The sequence below is a fragment of the Ailuropoda melanoleuca genome, chromosome 2 (genome assembly GCF_002007445.2).
Source record: "Ailuropoda melanoleuca isolate Jingjing chromosome 2, ASM200744v2, whole genome shotgun sequence".
Taxonomy (NCBI): Eukaryota; Metazoa; Chordata; class Mammalia; order Carnivora; family Ursidae; genus Ailuropoda; species Ailuropoda melanoleuca.
Window position 1 is genome coordinate 60,428,545 of NC_048219.1, and position 10,794 is coordinate 60,439,338.

The following is a 10,794-nucleotide window of genomic DNA, read 5'->3' on the forward strand; positions in this document are numbered from 1 at the left end:
AGAAAATTATAGGGCAATATCCCTGATGAACATATATACAGACAATCCTTAACAAAATATTAGCAAACCAAATTCAACAATACCTTAAAAGGATCAAACACAGTGATAAAGTAGGATATATTCTAGGGATTCCAAAATGGTTCATCATCTACAATCAATGTGATACACAACATTAACAAAATGAAGGTAAGAATCATATAACCATTTCAAAAGATCCAGAAAAAGCATTTGATGAACATCCATTTATGATAAAAACTCTCAGCAAAGTGGGTATTGAGGAAATAACCCTTAACATAATAAAGGCCATATATTACAAGCCCACAGCTAACATTATTCTCAATGGGGAAAAGCTGAAAGCTTGTCCTTGAAGATTAGAAACAAGACAAGGATGCCCGATTTTGTCAGTTTCATTTAATATAGTATTGGAAGTCCTAGCCAGAGCAGTTAGGCAAGAAAAAGAAATAAAATGCATCCCAACTGGAAAAGAATAAGTAAAACTGTCACTATTTGCAGATGACATGATACTATATATAGAAAACCCTAAAGACACCACCCAAAAACTGAAAACTAATAAATGAATTTGGTAAAGTTGCAGGATACAAAAACAATATATAGAAATCTGTTGCATTTCTACCCACTAATAATGACTATCAGAAAGACAAATTCAGAAAACAATCCCGGGGCACTTGGGTGGCTCAGTTGGTTAATGTCTGCATTCGCCTCAGGTCATGATGCCAGGGTCCTGGGATTGAGCCCCCAATCGGACTCCTTGATCAGCAAAGAGCCTGCTTCTCCCTATCCCTCTGCCTGATGCTCCCCCTACTTGTGCTCTCTCTGTCAAATAAATAAATAAATAAAATCTTTAAAAAAAACCCATTTACAGTTTCATCAAAGAGAATGAAATACTGTTCTATCAGATGGGCCAGAGACACTTCTGGAAGCAACAGCACAATGGCTGCCCAAGGAGAACCCCAAGTTGAGTTCAAAATTTATTGGTTGACGATGGTAGTACTGGAAAATACGTTTGTGAAATGTCATCTGACTGGTGAACTTGAGAAGTACATAGCTACTTTGGGTTTTGAGGTCCATCCTCTTCTGTTCCATACCAACAGAGGACCTATTAAGTTCAATGTATGGGGAACGGCTGATCAGGAGAAATTTGGTGAGCTGAGAGGTGGCTATTACATCCCGGTCCAGTGTGCCATTACAACGTTTGATATACCATCAAGGGTTACTTACAAGAATGTGCCTAACTGGCGTAAAGATCTGGTTCAAGTATGTGAGAACATTTCCTTTGTGCTGTGTGGCAAGAAAGTGAACATTAAGGACAGGAAATTTAGGGCAAAATCTATTGTCTTCTGCTGAAGGACGAACCTTCAGTACTATGATGTTTCTGCCAAAAGTAACTACAACTTTGAAAAGCCCTTCCTGTGGCTTGCTAGAAAACTAACTGGAGAGGCTAAGTTGGAGTTTGTTGCCATGTCTGCTCTTGCCCCACTGGAGGCAAGAGCAGCTTTGGCACACAGTATGAGCATGATCAAGAGGTCGCTTAGAGGACTGCTCTTCCAGGCGAGGATGATGACCTGCCAGAAAGTGCAGCGAGAGCGCAGCATCAGATAGCCGAGCAGAACACGTGCTTGATCTTTGGGATGCTGAAGGAGATGAATGAGCTTCAGAGTGAATGTAGCAGTTGGAAAAGTACCTTCCTTTTTTGGACCNGAGTTTGTTGCCATGTCTGCTCTTGCCCCACTGGAGGCAAGAGCAGCTTTGGCACACAGTATGAGCATGATCAAGAGGTCGCTTAGAGGACTGCTCTTCCAGGCGAGGATGATGACCTGCCAGAAAGTGCAGCGAGAGCGCAGCATCAGATAGCCGAGCAGAACACGTGCTTGATCTTTGGGATGCTGAAGGAGATGAATGAGCTTCAGAGTGAATGTAGCAGTTGGAAAAGTACCTTCCTTTTTTGGACCTGCATATTTAGCTGTTTTGAATGCAGTTGGAATGCACCCCCATTGTGCTTTGAAGCATTGTTTACAATCCCCAAAACATCGAGACAACCTAAGTGTTTATTGATGGATGGAGGGATAAAGAAAATGTGTCCTATATACATCATGGAATATAATTCAGCTGTAAAAAAGAATGAAATCTTGCCATTTGTGACAGCATGGATGGAACTTGAGGGCATTATGCTAAATGAAATAAATCAGACAGAAAAACACATACTATATGATCTCAGATGTAGAATCCAAAAAAATGCCACAAACACACACAAATCCAAGCTCATAAATATAGAGAACAGATTGATCGTTGCCAAAAGTGGGGGGTGTCTGGTAGGCAAAATGGGTAAAGGGAGTGAAAAGCTACAAACTTTCAGTTATAAAATAAATAAGTCCTGGGGATATAATGTACAGCATGGTGACTATAGTGAATACTACTCCATTGTTTATTTGAAAGTTCCTAAGAAAGTAAATCTTAAAATTCCTCATCACAAGGAAAACAAGTCTGTAACTATGTGTGGTGATGGATGTTGACTTACTTGTGATCGTTTTGCAGTATATACAAATAGCGAGTCATCGTGCACACCTGAATCTAATGTTAACAAAACAAAACCCCTACAATTCGCATTAGCCTATTAAAGCTCTGAGGAGTTCTTTAGTGATGATATCTGTCTGATTTTGCCTAAACCAACATTTTCAAAATGTATTTTGTCATGAGGTAGGGGGTTAGTTGTGTCCCGCTGAAAGATATGTTGAAGTTCTGACCCCCAGTACTTGTGAATGTGACCTTATTTGGAAATAAGTTTTCGTGGATGTAATCGAGTTAGGATGAGGCATTGCTGTATTTGGGTGGGTGCTATATCCAATGAATGGTGTCTTTGTAAGAGTAAGAAGAGGGAGGCTTTGAGAAAGACACAGAGAAGAAGGCTGTGTGATGACAGAGGCAGAGATTGGGGTGACACAGCTATAAGCCTAGAGAAGCTAAGAATTACTGGCAACCTCTAGAAGCTTGGAAGAGGCAAGGAAGGATTCTTTCCTAAGCCTTCAGAGGGAGCATGGTCTTGCCAATACTTTAATTTTGGACTTCTAGCCTCCAGAACTGCGAAAGAATAAATTGTTTTAAGCCATCCAGTTTGTGGCACTTTATTATTGCAACCCTAGGACACTAATAATGTGTGAATCTTTAAGACAAATTACACAACACTAATTAACATTCTGAGAGTCACTCGATTAGAAAATAGTGGTTTAGAACATACATGAGGTGCGTGGTGTGCGCATGTGCAGGTGTCAAACAGACTTTGGGAACTGGGTATAAGCTTCAAGAGAGGGTCAGGACAGATGAGAGACATTTGGGAGTAGAGCGTACAGTGGGCAGTTTAAGCCTGGGGAATGCATGGAGTTGATCATTAGATCATGTAAACAAAGACCTTGCGAGAATAGCTGTAATTGAAGGAAAACTGAAAAAGAGCAAGAGAATGGGCATTTGGGAGCCATGACAGAAGAAATATAAAGTGAAAAGATATACGCACCCCTATGTTTATTGCAGCATTATTTACAGTAGCCAAATTATGGAAGCAACCCAAATTTCCTTCGATAGGTGAATGGATACAGAAGACGGTTAACAGAGGGGAAGTGGTGGGGGGATGGATGAAACACTTAAAGGGGATTAAAAGCACACGTATCGTGACGAGCACTGAGTAATATATAGAATTGTTGAATCACATTGTACACCTAAAACTAATATAACCTGTATGCGAATTATACTTCAATCATAAAGAGAGAAATTGTGATAACAACAACAAAACAGACAGGAAGAAAGACTTTTAGCAATTAGGAAGTCAGTGGTGATCTTCGAGAAAGCAGTCTGATCAACTACAGATAGAAGCAAGCTTGCCATGGGTCAAGGAGTGAATGAGAGGGCCTGCAGTTAAAGAAGTCCAGGTAAAAGCATTTTCAGTCACCAAGCCTCCTTGAAACCTTAAGTTTTGGAAAAACTTTTCTGGAAAAAATGAAAAACCTCTGCTAGAAGAAGGAGAAGAAGAAGAAGAAAAAAACCTCTGCTTAAAAAAAAAAGAAGAAAACTCCATCTTTGATGAAATACAGAAACTTCACTATAACCAAAATCTGGCCAGTTCNAAAAATGAAAAACCTCTGCTAGAAGAAGGAGAAGAAGAAGAAGAAAAAAACCTCTGCTTAAAAAAAAAAAGAAGAAAACTCCATCTTTGATGAAATACAGAAACTTCACTATAACCAAAATCTGGCCAGTTCTGAGAAATTGAGACTAACACTAAGGGTGGGGACTGAGAACCTAGAAACCTCAGATTTTAGCAGAGTCAGATTACTCTAAAAGTACACGTTATAGTCTTCAGGTCCAAAGGATCCTTCATTCAGTTTCCTGGGATCTAGAGAAACGTGGCCAGAGAAGCAGCGGGCGTGTCCCTACGCAGACCCAGTTGTCAACCCCGGAAGAGCGGGTGGAGGGGCCGAAGGGGAGTCAGGTGGAGGCTCCACCCTTATTGTCTGCAGTACACCCTAGCCTCCTAGCTAACCGAGTGTGCAGTGCAAGGGTGGAGGAGAGACGAATCCGTGCTTGCCAGATCGCAGCACAAATCAACATCCTTACTGAAGAGAAAGGAGGAGAAATGTGCATTCAGGGCCGAGGGCACATTTAGTGAGAAGGTTTTTGAGATAATACAGTACATGTAAAGCTCTGGGCTGCCCTTCTTCACAGAAGTCTTCAAGCAAATGATAGCCTCGGATAGAATTGCCCCAAGAAATGTGAATTACCTCCAGAAAGAAACATATTAGGCCATATGCATATGAATAAAAGAGGAAAGAGTAAGCAAAAAGTCAGAAAACATACATAAATCAAGAGGGATTGTTCTATGAATGTGACAAAGAATCTTAAAGATATTATAGGCAGCAACATCCCTTGGGGAGGAGGAAGTGCACACACACACAAAATGGTTGAAAAGGAGATGAAAAGACAATAGAAGAAAATAAAACAAATTGGTAGAGCTCAGTAAAAAACAAATGACTAGGGAACATAAAATCAATGCAGAGATAAAAATCTCATTAAACCAAAAAAAAAAAAAGCAGAATAAACAGAATTGAAAACGGATACAATGGTTAGGAAATGGTGAAAGCCTGGTCCCCCTTTTAGGTATCCCTTATTGAAGTGCTTCCCATCTCTCCTAAGTCTTGTCTGGATGGTATGTTCTATTAATTAGAAACAGGGGAGCTGGGATTTGGATCCAGAGCAGTGGAATGAATTCTGCGATCCCTTTCATTCCTCCTTTAGGTACTGAATATTCTTTTGCAATGTCTTTATCTTTTCAAGATTTCCTTTAACAATTCTCATAAGCATCTTTTTCATGGCACAGAAGTGCTGATGGTGCAAGCTGGAGAACATATGGCCAATGACTCCATGCCAGTTGTGTTCCCATTAAGAGCCACACAGACAGCAAGAGAGGTGTCTAGAATCCTATGGAATAAAACATAAATGGTATCTGGCCCCAAAGCTATTTTAATTGGTTAGACCCTAGCTTCATAATCCCCCTTAAACTGATGGCCTTGAAGTGGTTCTCATGCTCCACAGAGGGGAGAATATTTCTGAACCGTTGGCTTCAAGCTACTCGCTTTGAGTTTAATGGGCTGGAAGAGTCTCTGACAACAAATTTCAATGGAGAAGCCCATCTCAGAGGGCAGACCCTAAATTCATCTCTCAGTGCCCTTTCCCAAGGAAGTCAATTTCCTCTGTCCAGTGAACAATTGCCCATCTTTGACTTGGGTTTTCTTTAAAGAACTTGATTCACTAATGTATTCCAGGACTTTACACCATCAACAAATAATGGGCAGATAACACATAATTGAATAAATGAATGAAAAGATGAATCCATTCTTGCAGACCATGTATGAATTCAGAACCCTTAACTGGTGCACATCCACATGCCCTGCTCCCTTTCCTTTCAGAATTTTAAACAAAGATATCACATTTGGGGACATTTAATTTTCAGAATCCTTTGAACTGGAATTTTTCAAATAAATGTCAACAGGTTTCCAAAAGTTGAAGTCTGCTACGAGCTATGCAACTCTGCAAAGGCATAGGCTGGAAGGTGACCCATTGTCCTGCGAGTGTGCATTGCTGATGGACATTCGGAACAATACAGCCATAAAGCAGTTCAACCACAGACCTCAACAAAGCCCTCATCATTTCTGGCCACATAGTTGTTTGTATGAGCCATTGGAATTTGACAAATAAACATAAAATGGGTGTTGATGAGGACTTTATAAGCAACATACATCAATTTTGAAAATGACCTATTTGTGGTCTATAATGAAGAAAATTATACAGTATGCTTATTTTAAGCATCTCTTCCACTGGGAGAGACTATTATGGAGGAAGGATGGGAATAAAAAGTTTGAATTAGATTATGCAAAAAAAAAGTTTGGAAGGGTACACTTGCTTTTAGGTCTATTTGGCAGGGTGAGTTTTTCTTGTTCCCCTTTATCACTTCTCTTTACTCCTGGTAAGAAAGAAAACTTTTAGCTTAAAAACACATGGCCTGTTAAGCCAGTATAGATGGCTGTAAGAAACCATCTGTACCGCCAAGAGGAAGTCTTGTTTATCTTGCAGTGGTTTTACATAGAAGCAGAAAGATCGCAGACAATGCCTATGGAGAGCTTAAGGAGTTTTTAACTGAGAATCCTCTCTAACTTCTCCCTCCGCAGAATGGAGGCAAGAATCATGATCTCTGTGGTCCAGACCAAGTGGGGCAAACCCGGATAGCACTGGTACCCCGGGGGGGGGAGATCTGAAGATGAAGAAGCTGGGAAAAATCAGAGGATGAAGGGATTCTTGGTCATCCACCCAAGACTCTATGCATCCATCCAAGGCTGACTGTGTACAAAGTGAAAGGTGGCCCCATCTGATCAATAAAGAAATGGCCTCTTTCATCTTTCAGATTTCAGGGGAGCTTGGGTCAGCTCATAGTAGGATATTTTCCTGCCGGCAGAGGACTATGCCTGCACTGCAGACCCTCCTAGATATTTTTGTGGGGTGGAGGGAGATGAGGTTGAATTTACATAGAAGTTTTATCTAGAATCTCATTAGCAGAAAGGCTACCTCTGCCTAAAATATTCTCCTCCAAATTGACATTTGGAAACTGCAGGCCTCAGCTGTTTCCTCCAGGGTCCTTGAGATTCCTTCCCCCCACTATGTATACAGGTGACATAATTTTATCTTGTTTCTTTCCATCCTCTTAAAGTTGATTTAAGGTCTTTTTTTTATGTTTGGTGGGAAAATACAAAGACTCTGGCAGGATGCACTTAAACATAATGTAGCTAATAAGTCTACTATTTAATTGTAGCTGTTAATGCAAAATTTGATGATATTTCAGCTGGTATGATGAGCATTTAATCATTTTTTATCATGGTGATACTGCATTTACTGNTTAAGGTCTTTTTTTATGTTTGGTGGGAAAATATAAAGACTCTGGCAGGATGCACTTAAACATAATGTAGCTAATAAGTCTACTATTTAATTGTAGCTGTTAATGCAAAATTTGATGATATTTCAGCTGGTATGATGAGCATTTAATCATTTTTTATCATGGTGATTCTGCATTTACTGCCTTTCTACTTTGAAGATGTCAGCAATCTCCTCTGTTTATTTAGAATTTTACGTCTTGGAGGCTTTGGCTTTAGAATTTCAGGGTTTTGAGGGCATGAATGGTTAAAGAAAATTATTTGCATTTCTGTAGACTGCAGATGATTCCTGGTTCTTTTAGTTCTTGGGCTGTTTTGTACAGGGCAAGGGTAAGAGTTTTGGGAGTGTCTGAGCCTTCAGCCAGGTCCATTAGCTGCATAACCTTGGGCAAGTCATTGACCCCACTGTGCTTCGGCTTCCTCATCTGGCAACTGGGGAGAATAATACCTGATCACTGTCTCCTGGGGGTGGTAATGAGCATCAGGTGAGAGGTGTGTGAAAGTGGCTCGAAAACCCGTAGACAGCATGTTAAGTGAATTAAGATTGCTTTCATGTTGTCCTCCTCCTCCTCATCATCTAAATTAACTCAGTATGGAGGTTTGGGAATGTCGGCGGTGATTATCTGGGGTTTCAGTTACCTGCGGTCAACCGTGTTCCGGAAGCAGGTGGTCCTCCTTATGACGTCTGGTCAGGTCGGTAGTTGCCCAACGTTACGTCATATGCCTGTGTCCTTCACGTCACTTCATCTCCTCACGCAGGCATTTTATCATCTCACATCGTCACAAGAACAAGGGTGATTACAGTATGATATTTTGAGAGCGAGGCCATATTCACACAACATTTATTGGAGCATATTATAATTGTTCTGTTTTTAGTTGTTGTTGTTAACCTCTTACTGTGCTTAACTGGTAAATTAAACTTTATCATAAGTATATACGTATAGGAAAAAACATAGTATATATATTTTGTTTGGTACTCTCCGTGGTTTCAGGCATCCACTGGGGATATTGGAATGTATCCCCATGGATAAGGGTTCGGGGGGGAGATTAGGCCAAATAACAAATTTGGTTTGTTTGACAAAACTCCCCACCATGAGATTTCCTTATGCTCTGGGCGTCCCCAGGCCTTTTAAATCTGGACTTGATTCACAAGCAACATTTGAGAAAAATGGCTGCATAAAGAAAGATAATCCTATAATGAGACATAAAGTGATTCTACCTTTATGTCTATGGGTGACAAGGCATTATTGCATTGATTACCTAATTTCATTTTTGGGGGGAAGATAGAACAGGTGATATTAAAAAAAGATTTGAGAGAAAAACACGAGCAGGGTGCGGGTGTGGGGAGGGGCAGAGGGAGAGGGAGAAACAGACTCCCCGCCGAGCAGGGAGCCCAACTCGGGGCTCCATTCCAGGACCCCAGGATTATGACCTGAGCCAAAGGCAGACGCTTAACCGACTGAGCCGCACAGGTGCCCTTAGAACAGATGAGATTAAGCCACTTCGATGTAAGAGCTTAAGCACAAGGAAGCTAAATAAAGGGTTCAAGGTGTCTCAACAAGCAGGATGCCTTGTTAGAGTGGACACCTAAATAGAATGTGATGGTCTTTGAACAGGGGTAAGGAGCTGAGATTAAGGAACCCACACTGAAGGGAAACCAGGTGAGCAGAACAGGGTTGAAGAGCTTTAGAGAGGCGAGGAAAAGGAGGTGTAATGTTGGGCTATTTAGAGTGGCCTCTTTTTGAGGACTGGGCTCCCCAAATAAGGGCTGCTTTGTTATTAGACTTTCCCCCCCCCGGTTACCAGGTTATCCTCTAAACTAGTTGAAACATGCAGGCCTTAACGGTGCAGGCAGAGATAGCACGGTGAGCTGGACGTTTGTTATCACTCAGGACCCTTGATTGTAAGTTACAGAAACCCCTGAGACCAATTTAAGTAAATGAAGTTACTTTGTTTTCCCCTAAAAATTTAAAACCCAGGTTTATTGAGATATAACTTACGTACATTCACATTCGCTGTAGTGTACAGGTCTATGTTTTCACAACCTCTTACAGTCATGTCGCCCCCCCATTACAGGCAAGATAGAGAATATTTCTGTCACCCCCAAAAGTTCCCTCATGCCCCATTGTATCCAGGCTTCTTCCCACCCCTAGCCGTTGGCAACTACTGATGGGTTTTCTGTCCTATATATTTTTTAAAGATTTTATTTATTTATTTGACAGAGATAGAGACAGCCAGCGAGAGAGGGAACACAAGCAGAGGGAGTGGGAGAGGAAGAAGCAGGCTCATAGTGGAAGAGCCTGATGTGGGGCTCGATCCCATAACGCCGGGATCACGCCCTGAGCCGAAGGCAGACGCCCAACCGCTGTGCCACCCAGGCGCCCCTTCTGTCCTATATTTTGCCTTTTCCCAAACAAAATACCGATAGTTCTCCCTCCCTTCCCCTGTGGAGAGCCAACAGTCTTTTGTTTGGGAAAACTGGGAAGAAATCAGAGAGGGGGACAAACCATGAGAGACACTGGACGCCACGGAAACAAACTGAGGGTTACAGAAGGAGGGGCAGGGGGAGGGGTAACCGGCTGACGGGCATTAGGGAGGGCACGTGCTGTGATGAGCGCTGGGTGTGATACGCACTAATGAATCGTTGAACACTACCTCGAAAACTAATGATGTACTTACTATATGTTGGCTAACTGAACATAAAAAAAAATACCGATGGTTCATGAGATATGTAGCCTTCTGAGTTTGGCTTTTTTCATTCAGATTCATTCATGTTGATGTCTGCATCAGTTGTTTGTTTCTTTTTATTGCTGAGCAGTATTCCGTTGTATGAATGGACCACAGTTTGCTGCTCCGTTTCCCAGTTGAAAGGTATCTGGGTTGTTTCCAGTTTTTGATGATGATGAATGAAACTGCTACAAATATCTGTGTATAAGTTTGGGGTGCACATATGTTTCATGTCTCTTGAGTAAAAATATCTAGTAATGGGATTGCGGAGTCCTATATTCAGTGTATATTTAGTTTTAGAAGCAACAGCCAAACCGTGTTCTGTAAGGGCTGGATGATTTGCGTTCCCCTCCGCTGTGTGTGGATTCCAGGTGCTCCGCGTCCTCACCAGCTGGGGGCTTTCTCAGTCTCTATCCTAGCTGATCTAATGCGGTGCTGTGCTACCAAACGGTGCCTTTCATTTGCATTTCCCGAATGAGTAATGATGGGGTGCAGCTTTTCATGGACTTATTTGCCATACGTATATCTGCTTTTGGTGATGTTTCTGTTCAAATCTTATTGGGTTCTTTGTGTTCTTCTGAGT

General features: G+C 41.5%; 1 pseudogene; it reads left to right on the top strand.

Annotated features, from left to right (window-relative positions):
* Positions 1-951: 951 nt before the first annotated feature.
* Positions 952-4,669, top strand: LOC100476407 (annotated as a pseudogene).
* Positions 4,670-10,794: the final 6,125 nt, after the last annotated feature.